Genomic DNA, 13,624 nt, shown 5'->3' with positions numbered 1-13,624 from the left:
GTAATGAGTACCGTGGGGAGGACAACGAGGTGGTTCTAATATACGGTTCCGGGACCGGGTTTTTGGAAACTCCACGCCACCACCACCACCACCACGGAAGGATAAAAGGGATACCAAAGCCGCCGTCACTGAACGAATTTTGGTTGGCAACAAAGCAGCGCTAGACCGCTGCTGCCACTCACATGTTCACACAAAAAATGGGGAAGCATTTTGGAGGACAAGGAGAGTGAGAGAAAGAGAATTTTATTTATGGAAGGGAGGGTGGTGACTGCTTTTTCGGGGACAGTTTCCCCCAATCTCCCTATTTTTTTTTTTGGTTCATCATATGCATGGGGTGCAGGGGGTCAATTTCGTATCGATTTCTTCCCCGCAGAGGTAGGAGGTGAAGTAGAAAGTGTACGCGTGAGGATTCAGGAAGTTGCTACATACGGTTGGTAACTCTTGCTTCAAAACCCTAGAAAAACCCTACAATTCCTGGAACTTCTCGGATACTGTGACATATGACAGGAGCGCATAAAATAATAGGATTTTAGTGAAAAGTGGTTTGGGTGTCGGTTTGGGAAAATTGGATTGAACTAAATTAGTGTCAAAATATTGTATTGCTATAGTTTACTACGGAGCAGAGATTTTTATAATGCAGAGCGCTATTTTTAAGTTCCTCTTCCAGTGATGATTTAATAATATAATAAGGTAATAAATAGTGCATCAGATTATTCTATAGCAGGAAGCATGCAAGTTCTATGCTTAAATTTAAACTTATTTCAATTAGCAATTGTATTTTCAATACACCATGTATCGATAGATTTTATCCTCTGTACATTTGCATCCTGTATATTTAGCCTTTTCCCGGGCATACTCGATTGTTGAAGCTTTTATCTTAGTAGATCCGTGATAAAAAAATCTTTGGTCAACCTTTACAACAGGAACAAGAAAATTAAAAAGAAAATATCATATTTCAACATGAAAAAACAATGCAAAACATCTTCCAGTTGATTTATTGGTTGGAAATTATGGATGGAATCTAAAATCCTGTTCATTTAGAATCGTTTACGGGCAATTTCAATTTCAACAAGCAATTTCCACAGAAATTAATGTTTTTGGCATCAAACAAAAGTTATTTTATTAACATTGAATATATAAAAAATATAGTGAAAAATATATAACAAATATATAAAGATGAGGTACAGATGATTGCAACGACTTATCCTTTGATGCCTTTCATTGAATTCCACACTATCGATATATCGTCTATACAATTTGTATAAGGCACTATTCTTCCTATTAAAGGCACTATTCTTGAAAGCTCATATTTCGTGTGTCATTACATGAATTTGACGACAAATGTCTCAGCAAAATAAATTTTATATTTGCTGCTGCTTTTGTAATATGATATTTTTTAGCAGGAACCTCAATTTCAAAAAAGTTTAGATTTTTTTTGTTGCCAAACTATTTTGGACTTTTCTACTGGTTGTGCATTTTTTTTTCAACAATGTAATTCCTAGGTTAATAATTATTGAACACAAGTATGTATATGTAAAAACAAAGATTGTTGTTGTTGCAAGATTGTATAATGTGCTCCAATACCTTGAAATAAATGTGAAAAAAATCCATATAGCACCACTGGTGATCCTAATAAAAATAAAACTAGGTGACTGAATTCTATTTGGACAGGTCTTTAACATTAGATAGAGAAATAAATTAAATATATCGGGTGCTTTCCTCTTGCTTCTACTTCTTTGCTTTTGAATGAATTATTTCTATGCGACGCTTTTGATGACCAAAGATTAATATTTAAATTTTAAATTGTACGTGTCATTGCAGAGTACGGACATCATTTTGCGGCAAACAATTCTTTTTTACATATATATCGGGAATTGAAGGCTTAACCGTACGTTGTTCTAAAGAAGTACAGTTTTAGCATTTAGCCAAGGATTGCGAGCTTTGTAGCGATCTAAGATTGACTATCATTACTAATCGGTAAAATATTATTTTCGGATACAGTGTAGAATGTGAAAGTTAGATGATTCATTCCTTGTTTCAACATATTTTAGCACCTATTAGGGTAAATGTACCTATAGTGGTGGTAGTACAATAGTGGCAATAGTGGTGGAATTGCACTAAAATGCGGTTCATACGGCAAATCACAAGTAATTAAGTTATTTACGTTAGTGTAAAATGTTCTTTAGCCTTTTACAAAGGTTTTAAAAGTTAAATGGGGCCATTCCGTTACTTAGTGACCGAAAAATCCATTATTTTGTGAAATGTGTCAACATTTTTCCAAAATCCTTAGGATTTCATAACGAAACTCATTTTTCTGTTAACGTTCTAAATGACCACATAACCACGCAAATACTAGTTTTTCAACATAACTGTTATGAAATGTTATTGTTTTACTAAAATTATTTGCCTTTTGACCATATTTATGCATTTTTAAGTGTTTTTTACCATAGTGCCATTATAGGTACACAAAACAGGCATATTTCTATAGTGGTCCTAGTTCTAAAATCAATAAAAACAGGTCGTTTTAGATTTTTTCGAGGATATTTTTGACATGTCGTACTGTTTTCACTAAAACATACAACAGAAATGAGTTTTATGTAGGTAATTTACCAAAAACAGGCCAAAATTCGCTTATATGGCTGAATGAAAAATTGACTTCAAATCAAGCTTTCTGTTCCGGGTGTAGGTTGACGACAGGTGTGATGCAGTACCTTAGTCAATAGTTTCATTGATCAAATTTATACATTTTTTTACGATCAAATTACGCAAGAAACCTATATTATGGCAGTAATCCATCCTTGCTATTCATACGAAAACAGCTTCAAAACTAAGTTTCATTGATATTATACACTGTTTTTGATGCATCTTTGTTTACCACCATTATAGGAACACAATACGACGACTATAGGTCACAGTCACAAAAATATGTATTTTTTCGTAAATTTGATGTATTTCATGATAAAAATGGTTGTGATTGCGTAGATAAAACATATTCCAATTGGTATGTGTTAAAATATTTAGAAATTATCCTTCCTGACACATTAAATCAATTAAACACATCGGTACCACTACAAATTGCACCACTATTGATACATTTACCCTATGAACAGTGGCAGATTAACAGAAGTGAAGGCCCTAAGCAGGCACACGTAGAAGGATCAAGTGAGGAATTGTATAAGGAATTCCAAACCAAAGACGGACTGTCAAGCAAATTTACTTGTTAGCCGGAGGTTGCATGGTTGGCCCCCAGGGGGGCCCTCTCTCACGCGGTCGCTTAGTTTGCGTACTGCTTAATCCGCCCTTGGTTATGAAAATTATTTTCATCTTACTAGTAACTTATTAAAGGGTTTGAATATCCCAATTCAGACTTAAAAATCCAGTCTTGACCGATCAACTGATGAATAACATTCGGTGATACTAATAAGAGCACTTTAAATACGATATTTGAACTGATTTTAAGGGCGGTTCCGTGGTAGAGTCGCTCATTCGTACGACATGATAAACATACCCGCCATGGGATGAAGTTTCATATGAACCGTCCCCCTGTAGCAAGGACTAACTACCCGTCTGCGTGGTATTGAATAAGCCTCGAAAGCCTGAATAGGCCGGCATGTCCACGTTATACCAAAAAGAGGAAGAACTGAATCTAACAGTTTATCAGTATTCGTTGAAACGTTTTACAACTCATTGACTGAACCGATGGAAGATAGAATTAAAACCAGAGCTTGGGAATTTGGGAATAGTATTTGCATGTTTTACAGTCGTTGGAATTGTAGATTATTCATATTCATTTAACTACAATTAAACTTTACATTACATATGCTGTAATCTGTTTCAATACCATCTTCAACTTCTGCTCACGCTTCTTCGCTGTTTCTCTATGCTGTATCAACATGATTTTAATTAACGCAATGTTAATGTTCGAAAGCAACAGGCGCACTTGCATGACAGGATGCAGTTAGCCTCGCAGGGATGCACATTATGCAGTCATGTGCTGCAAAAGCCATTCCCATTAAAGTGTGATACGAGAAATTAAGGGTAAATTTAAACCAAGCTTCATCTTTCAGCTTTGATCCACAGTTCCCACAGTTTTGATCCACAGGAAAACGGACGTTAAAGCTAAATTTGCCCCTAAAAAGGGAGTACAATTTAATAAATATGCCCACGAACACGAACAAACATTGCCGGCATTTGCACGGGAGTGCGCAATTTTAATTTTTCAAATATGCCGTTTCATGTGGTTTTGTGCCGGCATCGTCCACCCGCCCGAAGCACTGCGTAATAATTCCACCATTTTTATCCCCTGCCGCAACGCTGCTCCGGGCCAGGCATGGTGCAATAAAATTATAAATTAAGTTTGTGCTTTCGCCTTCACTAACGCTCACTTGGGAGAGGCTTTCGTGTGGTTTGATTAATATGTATGGCGGTGCTTTGGGAGGATGGTAAATAAAATGTGCAAACATGTTATCATAAAGCAAAACGCTGAAACACAAAGAAAAGAGAAGAAAGGTAGAAAAGAAGCCTGCAAGATAGCGCTGAGGTACGATGAAGATAAACGTTGTTCATAAAAATTAAGAAAAATGTGTAAATTATCACCTTTTTAACACTTTCACAAGCGCCAGTAAAAAAAGAAGCTCTGAGTGAAACAAACGCCTCCCTCCCTTACATTAATGTACTAATACGCGTTGTAATTACATAGCTTAAAAAGACGCTCAAATATGTCCGCTTGCGTAATCGGTAAGCTGGTCAAAGATGATGCCGCCCTCGGCATGGGTGGCAGAGTTAACCGAAACTCAAACCAATACGTTACACTTAAGCGCGACACGCTTATGCTATCCAATGGACGCATGGAAAGCAAAAAGCATGGAACCATATGCTGCTAAATAACCACTTCTACCATTCTACCATAACCTCCCATCCCTCCCCCGCCCCGCTTTTTGTCCAAAGTCCGTTTGTTAATTGAATTAACGCACTCGCATTTATCAGCGACACCTCGGCGTTGGTGTCACAACGGCCCGATCATGCTCATCAGACTAACACACACCGTGAATCAGTGCAAAACTACCGTCCCCTCGCTCCCTTTTCACCACTATGGGGTGTCAAGAGGAGGCAGAAATCGCTTGACAGCAACTGAACTTGTCCACCAAGTTATTACCCAAGTTAGGGCGAAAAAGCATTAAAATGATTGTTTCATTTGCAGCGCGGTTTTCCAATTTGTGCTGTAATAACGGTCCGTTTCTTCTTTTTTTTGGTTCGAAATACTCCGCTGGGGCCTCGGGAAGGTCAGAGATTGGCTGCCGATCATTAACTAACGCTCAGAAGGTTATTCAACTCGAATATGGGTGAAAAGAGAGACACAACAAGAGGGCGGTGAGGGGTGTATTATTATGTTATCCTATTGTTGCACGATATAAAGGCAAACACACACAAACACAAGCACAAACACACGCACCACTTACAGTTCACTAATGTTCCCGTGGGTGAGCCTCCCGTTCCCGTCACAATCGTGGACCGCAAGGGGTGATGATGATTATTAGCATATTAAGTCGAACCGGCTAACGCTAAGCCCTCCACCGGGAGCGAAGACTCGAACACTCATTAAAGGCCCGTCGCCGTGTCATTTACATACCCCACACCACCCCGCTAGACAACCACGTGAACCACGAACACGAACGATTTGCAAGGTGGGTCAGCCCAGTTCTTTCTATCACGTCAGCAGCACGTCATCCTAATGCGCCTGCTTTTTTGCTGCTTTTTCAACTGTGCACTCGTGCTTTTTGATCGTTTTCCCCCTGTTAGAAGGTGGAAACGTGCGAAGAACGAATCTATTATCACTGATAAGAAAGCGCCGTGTTTTTTTCTTCTTTTTCCTACACTGCCTGCTGACACTGATCCTGACGCTGATTCGTTACACAACTTTTGAGGGGTAGAAAAGGAATGGTTTTGGCAAGAAGGAAAAAACACATGGAAAAGCCACCTACAGCTGCAGCGGGTTGTGTGTGTTTTGAGCAAGGCGGATGGACACGTCCGGCACGATCGAAGGCTTCCCGTGTACTGAGCGCGGCCATCAAATGCCGGCTGCCGAATAAACCAAAGCCCACCAGACGGCGGGGGAGTGACAGACACACGGCGGTACCCGTTGGTGGGTGGTGGGTGGTAGCCCTTTTTTGCTTTCCATTTTGTTCTTTTTTTGTCCGTTCCAGTTTGCCAAAGTGCTCGAATGGGTGCAGCACAACACTGGTCGACCAAGGTGTAGGACACGAGGGAGTGGGAGTGCGTGGGAGAATAGGCGATGCCTTATTTACTATGCAAGCAGGCTTCGGGCGCGCAGGCGGTTTCGGCGGCCACCGGGCCATTGTTGACGCTGAGGGCGCTTCGGTGTTTCATGCCCGTGGTGTGCGACGGCAAGACGACAAGCGGCCGAAGTGGCAGTGCCTGTCGAGTGGTAGCAGCAATAGCACGAAACCAAAAAGAGTAAAAAACTTCCCAACAGGGCGGCGTTGAGGAGCGTGGAAAAATGGAGGGGAAAAAAAATCAACGAATGCCTACACCATCGCAAGGAGAGAGCACAGGCGGGCAGGGCAATACGGGACAACACGGGGAACAAAAATTGGGTGAGAATTGGGTAGGACAGTTGTGTTTTGCAGCTACTGCAACGATTGAAAACGGCTGTTTTTAGCACTCCAAACATGGAACCGGTGTCAGAAGTGTTGAGTTAGGGAGGGAGCGAGACAGAGAGAGAGAGAGAGAGAGAGAGAGAGAGAGAGAGAGAGAGAGAGAGAGAGAGAGAGAGAGAGAGAGATAAAGGTGATAGTTTGTGTTTGAGAAAAAAGGGCTTTTGAGGAATGTTATTTTCTTTTTAGTTTTTAGTTTTTAATAAATTAAATAAAGCCCGCACAAGACGATTTAACTAATCAACAGTGATGCTCTTGATGGTAGTAGTAATGCACTAAAAGACTTTAATTATAAATGTTTTCTATTTTTTATAAAAAGGATTTCAAAATCAAATTATGCCTTTCTTCTACATAAAGGTAAAAGAACATAAATTATTTAAATGTGTTTGAAGTTTTCCGGATTACTTAAGCTTTCATAAGGAATATTTGAAATATTATAAATGATGTTTAGTTACGATTGAACAAAGTTCAGATAGGCATCAGTATTTAAGTTTCAACATGTCAAATGTTTACTTACAGTTGAACAATATTCGAAAGCCGTTGGGCTCGTTTTTAACATTCCTGACGATTCAATTATGATATCATGACAGTAATTCTGTGCCTTTCACAGAGGCGGATTGATCTATCTCGGAGCCCTAACTGGGGGATCGAGCCAATACAAATACCAATACATAATCCTGAATTTGTTAAGGATTAATTTTACGCATTTGCTCGTTGTTTCTAAGTTAAGAGTATTTTGTATGGAAATGGAACAAACAATGAAAATATAAACTGTCGTTATTAAAACTACAGACTTTCCAATTTCCAATGATTTAGTGGGTCTACCACGATTTAGTTGCCCTGACCTTGACCAATTTTACCACAGTAACAATCTGTCAATTTGTCTAGTACACTTCAAAGGTATATTTGGAAAGCCTAACAAAAACCCGATTAGCTCGATTAGCCGGTTTCGTAGTACAGTCGTCAACTCGTACGACTTAACAACATGCCCGTCATATGGGGCATATGGCCCCTGCTATGGGGGGGAATCAATTAGTCACTAAACATCGGTTGTTAAGCCAAAGAAGAAGAAGAAGAACAAAAACCCGAATTTTACTCTTTACTACTTTTGTATTTGTAAAGAAGATTTTGCAATTTATTTATTGTTTCTCAATCATATATATGAGAAGTGAAAGCCACTGCACAAACTTCGAGTGATTGGCTGTGATTTTCAGGTCCAACAGGTTCACAGGTGATTTCACAGATACCTAAAAATTGCCTGAAATCCAAGTGTCCGAAAATGAAACAGTCTTGCGTATTGAATCCTGTACTTGCGTATTTGTAGACTTGTCGTCCTTGCAATTGAGACTATCGACGAGGCTCTTAAAATTTTTAAATTAATCATCCCAGGAGCTTCTTCATCTTTTCTTGCTATGAGAGGTTTGATTGCTAATATGGAAGAGTGCGAAAGTATGTCAAGTTACTCTAGGCCTTCAAAAATTACATTAAAAGTTCGACACACTTGTATTAGAATTATATTATTATGAATTATTAGGAATATATTAGAATTGAACTCACACGAAAACATGCATGTGGAGATAATGGCTGATAAAAACATCATTAAACTTGAACCATAAATGTTACATGCACTAAAACGTTAACCTTCAGCTGGCATATGTTTAATTGAATGATTCTCCTTCCGTAATAATGATATTTTACAGGAGTAAGCATCATACATTTTCACAGCATCTATCAGCTTAGCAAATATCTCAACTTAGTTAGTTAATCAGTAAATTCTGGCTATGGACGAAATAATTCAATAATTAGCATGACTATTGATAATAATTCATCATAATTCATAGGATGATGAATGTTTTCAGAAATAAAAGTTATACATTTTTAAGCGAAATTGTAGCTGAATTTTTACTCGCTTGATGAACACTATCGACAAAAAACAGTATTTAAAATAGTTGTTGGCATATTGCATTCTTTAGAGCAGGGGTCTACAAACTACGGCCCGCGGGCCCTTGAGAGCTTAAAATGCGGCCTACGATGACTTTGTAAAGGTTAAAATAAATATTATATTATTTCGACTGTCTTAAATAAAATTGTATTTTTTCGCCTTTATAAGACGAAAATCAAGCTTCAATAATACGAAGCAGTACAAGTCTCGTAAGCATTGTGTTATAAAAACGAGATTGAAAGGATCAGCAATCAGTCAAAACTTTACTGTTAGGTTCGAGGTTTAATGAAAATAAGGTTACAAAAGATTCAAAATAATTATAGTGTTACGAAAGTATAAATTTAAATTAAAATGCGGAAAATTATCCTCTACTCAATACATCGCCCGTAAACACTGAAATTCACAAATTCAAATTCACTCAATTTCCATTTCCATAATACAAGATTCAACAACCCATACGGCAACGAACAAGCGCAAAACCATTCAACCTTTCCACCAAAGATAAGAACGACAACATAAATCGTGTGTGGGGTTGCGTGGACTGGCCACTTCAGCAGCCAACAACATGCTCCGAAACATCAAACAGCGGCCCTCATCATCAAATGGAAAATCCCTTTACAACAATCAATTATTACTACATGCCAAAGTTTCTCGCAATCTGGAGGAAAAAGAAAAAAAGAAAAAACCGAAACATCTGCAGACACACAAGCCAAACGGCCCGAAGCGATAAGTCCTTGACGACCCCGGCGGTCACGACTTACGGTCCGGCAAAACGGCGTTGGTCACCAGGCACATGGCACATCTATCTTTCCCGTGCGTAACCCGCGCACGTCACGAAAGTTATAAAAAAGCTATTAACCAGCCGGCGAAAAGGGGAGGGAAGTGTAAAGGGGAAAGTTTTACACACGCACACACACACATACACACTCGCACATGACACGATGCCAAAGAATGGAACCGGCAGCGGACAGTGTGTGTGTGTTGTTGGTTCATCAATTGCTAATCCATCTCCCCGGAACGTCAATATCGGCAAAAACAATAAAAACACATACACACCCCCCCCCCATTCACCCATGTGCCAAACAAGAAAGAAAAAAAGGACAAACAGGGTGATACGGTGCGCCACAAGGGGGGGCAGCGTTTGCCGAAATCAACCCATCGACGGCCAGCTGGTATGACGGAAGCGCAGAATAAAAACGTAATGATTCTCATCTTGATGTAGGCCGCGCGTACGATTAGCTCATCTGTGCCGCCACCGTCTAACGCCGTACATGTTACTCTGTGAGTGGCTGTGTGCACTGTTTGCACTGTCTTCACTCGTTGGGTCTTCCGATAAAATAAATATTCCCTCCTCTTGAACTCGAGCTTCGGGAGCAATTCGAGGTCAATGTACCGTGCGCGCGTGACTGCGTGTTGCTAGGTGAGGAACGCCCCCCAAAAGGGGTGGCAAGACGGGAGGACAGTGCGGGTAGTTTACTTTGCACTGCACACGATAGCAGCATGGCCTGCTCGATTGACACAAAGAGAGAGAGAGAGAGAGAGAGAGAGAGAGAGAGAGAGAGAGAGAGGGGGGGGGGGGGTGAAAAATTGATACGCGACCACGGGAGTGAGCCAGCCTTTCACCGTGGCCAAAAGCGAAACAGTAATGGGATTCCTTTCCTTTTAAAGGGATGAAACAGGACCAGGATCCAGCTCTACACAAATGGGCGCTAGCAAGCCTGCCCGAGTTCGTTCATCCCTTCGCAACAAGGAAGTGAACATAGAAAGCACGAAACGTCATTCTCTCCCCCACCTTTTTTTTCTTTGTGTGTGTACCTGTGCGCTTCTGCGAAAAACGTGCTTCTCAGCGCCTACCTTTCCAATACGCACACACACACACACACACTGGCAAACGAGGTGCAACGCCACCGTGGTCGCACACAGCCACATGGAAAGCTGTCAAAATTAACTGACATGTACTAACGACAACCACCAAGCAACTACTTACACGGGACACGCGGGGGTTTCCAGGAAGTGTAACCACCACAAACCGGTCGCGTATCGTGCGGCCGCCGACGTTTTAGCACACGCACACAACCACAGGCCACGGTTGCGGGACTTTCGGGAAGCACGTGAAAGTAAACACTTTTCATTCTTCGCTTCCTCGCTGCTTCTTCGACCAAAAACTGGGCGTCTCCATGGGATGCCGCTTGTTGCCAACTGGACACGAACCTTGCAGTCGCTGCTTTCCGAAAAAAAAATCAACACACACACACGCACGCACGCACTTGGGCACCAATTCTCAATCAAACACCTGTGAATTCACCTTTTCTTCTCTCCAGTCAAATCATTCAATTCGGTCGTAAACGAGCGATTTTTGACACTTGCACACACACAAAGGCACGTACGAACACATGCACGTTCCCACATGTACGCTCCACGCGTGCACGCACTACACGCGGCCCGACAGATGGATGGCGAACTACTGACAAAAGCTGGCCAGCCGTTGGGTTGCAAAGATTGACGCTCAAAACGCGTGCGGGACCGCGCGCGCCGAGATGACGAAGATGTCGTAAAACATCGGCTCTCCGGAGCGCGCGTCTGTTTCTTTTTTGCTTCTTCTTTCTTTGTGTGTTTTGCGGGAGTGTGCGCACTACTACTACCAATCGGTAGGGTGTATATGTGTGTGTGTGTATGTGAGTATGAGTTTGCGAGAGCGTCTAACAACGGGGGAAACTGTGACGATGTGTGCATGCTCTGATGAGGGTGGCAATGCAAAGTAGTTACCACTATGGGTGAAAAGTCGGGGGAAAGTTTGACAAATGTTGGTAATAGCAAAAATGTAAAAATAGCATTAAAAATTAATCAAATTAACTACTTTACACTCAAATTGCTTGCCAACTACTAATTTTAACAACAACAAAAAACAACTTAAATATTCCGGAACAATCAGGCCGATTGGGGACTATTGATAAAAACACACATTAACAAAAATGGAGCTAGCATTAGTAGTTATTTATCTGTTTGTCGTCAGTAAATATGTATTTCTTTTTCGTTTTGGCGTACCGACCCGCATGTTTATGCCGGTCTATACAAGCTTTCGATATTTTTTTAGTTGCGCGCAGCCGTATAGTCAGTCCTTACTACGGGAAGGACGGTTCATATGAGGTTTGAACCCACGACGGACATGTTTGTTAAGTCGTGCAAGTTAACGGATGTACTATGGGAATTTAAATTGAAAATGTTATTCAAATAGATCTTGCCTACGCTCAATTGAGTAGACTGTTCGGCACACTATGCAGAAAAGTCTAGAAAAGATTTTCTAAAAAATAATAGGCCATAGTAATGTAATCGAAGCCAAATAATAGAGGTAAAAGCAACAAGTAAGAAATCGAATAAGTACAAAAAATAAGCAAAATCATAAGGAATCATGAAACAAAAAGGAAATGTTAAAAAGGAAATAACATGAAAAAAAAGGAATAATAAATATCAATAAAGAAAATGTGCAAAATAAACTCAAAAGGCATGAGTATTATTAATCCTAAGAAAATGAAAGTGTACACACTGTAAAAAGGAATCGGTTTGAAAGAACAAAAACTATAAGAGAAAACTGTGTGAACAAGATAACGAACCAATAGAAAGCTTTTTAAAAAAGAACTGGAGAAATAAATTAACACATGTTATGGAAACAATTAAACAACGAACAAGCAGATATTCACTACTATATTGTACTTCGTTTTCCAATAGTAACCAACAACGCTTGTTGTTAAATGACTGTATATTTAAATTAACAAAATCAAAACCATTCCCATTCTACAAACTTATCATTTAATGCATAAAATCGTACATTATGTACCAAAAGCGTGACATCGGGTGACGTGCACCACATAAATGTACTCCCCCCCTTTGGTGCATAAACGGTAGTACGGGATGTCCGCTCTGTCTCGCTCTCTTCCTCTCTCACTCTCTCTCTCGCTCATTCCGCTCAACCGCTCACTCACTCTCTCGATTCATGCGCTGCCAATTCATGATGAAAAGAAAAACGACGACTTGTTGTCGCCCGCCGACATGAAACGTCATGGTTTGCCGGAAGAACGGTGCAAAGACCTTCACCTCGTTCCCTCGTTTCCGCTTCCCCGTGTCACCCAAAACAGGCATCCTATTTTGGGGATAGGGGGGGGGTACATTCTTTCACCGGATTTCGCGTCTAGAAATGCACATTTTCACTGGCCCGTCTGTTTTTCCTTTTTGCTTTATTTTCGTGTTTCTTTTAGAAAATTAAAGGGAAAATATGTTTTTACATCCCTCTGGTTGGAGCAGGTGGCACCGGCACGGTTCGGGTGGGTTAGGGTTCGCGTGTATGCACTTGTTGTCGTTCCGGTTGGATGAACCGGAATGGGGCAGCATGAAAAGCTAACGATAGGGGTAAAGCAAAAACAAAGAACGATATGAATCTCGGTCTGGATTATTATGTCAAATGGTGTTGCGGAGTGGGGTGGCTCGCAGGAAGCGTACCACATTGTTTGGGAGGGCGAAATTATTCTTTTGAATTTGTGTTCCATGGCGCCAAACCCGGATGCCAATGGAGGATAGTGAAGTTCGGGAGTTTGGGGTCAAGTTTGTACTGCACTTCATGTGCAGGAAAACTATTTCAGTAAGTGAGGTTCATCCAAAACATCATACTTTGCTCACCAATTTGCTGACATATTTGCATATTTCAACAGATTAACATAAATGACAACAAAATCTGTCCATTTTGAAGTAAACGATAGAGTTAGAACATTTATAGAACAACTGAGATTCGTAGAGCAAGGACCATGCTGTTGTATGTAGCGCATAATACAATTTAATTTTGAATCTTAACCTTCAGTGTGATACTTTTGAGGGTCTTTCCGCAATCCCTGAAGAGAGTTATTTCACACCTTTTTTTATTTTTTATTATTTTTTTGCCTTATTATACGTCTTGCCTTATTATACGCTGTTTTCCTCTAAATATTACTGCCAGTTTCTTCTCTTTAGGATTCTTGTG

General features: G+C 40.4%; 1 protein-coding gene across 3 annotated transcripts in view; it reads right to left on the bottom strand.

Annotated features, from left to right (window-relative positions):
- The window catches only part of LOC121596735 (kelch-like protein 17), a 40,159-nt gene extending 29,040 nt beyond the window's left edge, over positions 1 to 11,119 (bottom strand). Inside the window, exon 1 of one of the 3 annotated variants that reach the window (XM_041921932.1) lies at positions 10,604 to 11,119. The gene's annotated coding sequence lies outside the window, so the exon portion shown is untranslated. Of the gene's footprint in view, positions 1 to 5,459; positions 5,947 to 5,981; positions 6,078 to 10,603 lie in introns of those variants that run through there. The other 2 variants (XM_041921935.1, XM_041921934.1) reach the window with 2 other exon arrangements.
- Positions 11,120 to 13,624: the final 2,505 nt, after the last annotated feature.

The sequence above is a fragment of the Anopheles merus genome, chromosome 3R, assembly GCF_017562075.2.
Source record: "Anopheles merus strain MAF chromosome 3R, AmerM5.1, whole genome shotgun sequence".
Classification (NCBI taxonomy): Eukaryota; Metazoa; Arthropoda; class Insecta; order Diptera; family Culicidae; genus Anopheles; species Anopheles merus.
Note: the sequence above shows the minus strand (reverse complement) of the source record. Positions and strands in the feature narration are given on the sequence as shown.